This window comes from Morone saxatilis, unplaced genomic scaffold (assembly GCF_004916995.1).
Source record: "Morone saxatilis isolate NCDOM2014 unplaced genomic scaffold, NCSU_SB_2.0 Contig9, whole genome shotgun sequence".
Classification (NCBI taxonomy): domain Eukaryota; kingdom Metazoa; phylum Chordata; class Actinopteri; family Moronidae; genus Morone; species Morone saxatilis.
The window spans coordinates 669947-672132 of record NW_023340268.1 but is presented as its reverse complement, the minus strand read 5'-3'; positions in this window follow the sequence as shown (position 1 = coordinate 672132).

Sequence of the window (2186 nt, the reverse complement as noted above, 5' to 3'; positions counted from 1 at the left end):
TAATGATTTTCTCTTAATGGTGTCAGTGACTGGATTACATCCAGAGAAAAACTGAGTTGATGCAAATAATATATATTATTCTTAAGATAAAAAGTATATAAAAAAGATTATCATCAGCATAGAGAGACTTAAAATGATCAGTGAGTTCACATCTGGGAATATTTACATACTGCTTTTGCTGAACAGCTCAACTGCACAGACAAATGAGTGAAGTTTTAAAGTTGCACTGTGTGTAATAACTTGTCCTCCCTGTTTACATACATGAGAGGGTCAAAATATTAGAAACACCTGAATATAATGTAATCCAGTGCAACATCACTGACCTCAATGTAAGAACATATAATTATCAGCTCTATGACAGTGTCAACAAGAAGTGAACATTATCGGCATCATTAAAGTAGATTTGTAATTCATTATTTTATTTATACATAACATTTGTATGGATTTCATTATAATGTACAGGTGTATGTCTGCTTCATCAATAATACAAAATGTTTTGGGTTATTTATGGTTTGAGTACTGCAGCCTGGTATATGTGAAAGATTAGCAGTAACATTTATCTATATGAATTTATTTGTTTTTGCAGTATCATATTTCATAAAATGCTCATGTTAAGGTCCCTTCACACAAAAATGTGCTCATAAAATAATTATAATTATAATTATAATATTAAAATAATTATAATTATTATTATTTTTATTATTTTTTTTAAACCAGCATTAGTCCTAATCATACATATCAAATATTAATGTATTTTTAAAAAAAAGTTTTAACCTCTAAATTACAAAAATGTGCTCATCAAAATCAAGCTTTACAATATTCTTAATTAATATGATTTTCTACTTTCTTTGAATTTTATTTTTTAAACCTGCATCTGTCCTAATCATAGATACCAAATATTCATTCTTTTTGGTGCTTTAACAAAGAACCTCACCTATTGCCCGTGTAACATTTCCACTTATTTATTATACACTACTCACAAAAGGTTAGGGATATTCGGCTTTCAGGTGACATTTCAGAATGCACCTAAAATGCACCATAACCTTTACAGGTGAACTTAATTTGACCTTCTCTAAACCTTTGAATGCACATGTTCAACTGTTGTCATCGTCGTCGTCTTGCATGGGCCAGGGAGCATTTGGACGAGGAACCAGTGGGCCTCAGTGCAGTTCTCTGATAAAAGTCGATTCACACTCAGCAGAGATGATGGCTGCCAACGCTGTTGGAGACGTCAAGGAGAATGCTATGCATCAGAACATAACCTGAATAATAATAACAACATAACAGAACAACAGCAAACAGAACAGTTAAAGGGTTGCATTCCGTTAATTTCAGAGCGGTGCAGGGGCCCCTGTGTAGATTTGTGTTTTATGTATATTATACTAAAAAATGACGTGGTGCTTTGAACGTTTGCATAGAAATTACACGTGAAGCGGAGGATATGCAAAAGGTGCCACGCATTCGGTCATACGGTAATGCAACGTGCACGCTGTAGATGCGTGCTCATGCACACACTCACAATCACATGCATACATTCCCACACACGTAGTCACGCACCCACACAAACTTAAGGCCACGTTGTTTACAATAGGCTAAAAATAAAAATAAAAATTTCAACACTCAAAAATGCACAACCCTGCATAAATCATCAACAATATGCATGAAAAAGGATAAAATATGGTAGAAATTAAAAGTCAAAAACACAAAAATGTGCTTAGGTGCAATCAAGTTTTAAAGGTTTCATTGAGTACGACCTAGACTCTAAACTGCTCTATATAAGGTCTGTCCTAAGATAAATTCTGTTATAATATGGCGCGATACAAATCAAATTCTTCTATAATAACACAGAATTCTCTCATCTCATTCTCAACAATAATTAACCTTAGGAAATTATGAGATGAAAAATGTCTTTCACACCAAATTATTTTGTGTTTTTGTGTCATAATTCCTTGTTAAACAATTTTGTTTCTGATTGAAGATTTGCTCTAAAAGTCTTAAAGTAAACTGTAAATGTGTGATAAAACACTGTTTCAGTGATAATAAAATTATGCGCTCAATTGTATGATAAATATTTTCACAATTAATATAATACTGTTTTATACAATCTTCAGTTTTCTTTTTAGTGAAACCTCTGTTGTTTTAGTGTCAGTGCAGTTACATATACTGGGTAAACTGGGAATGTGTTT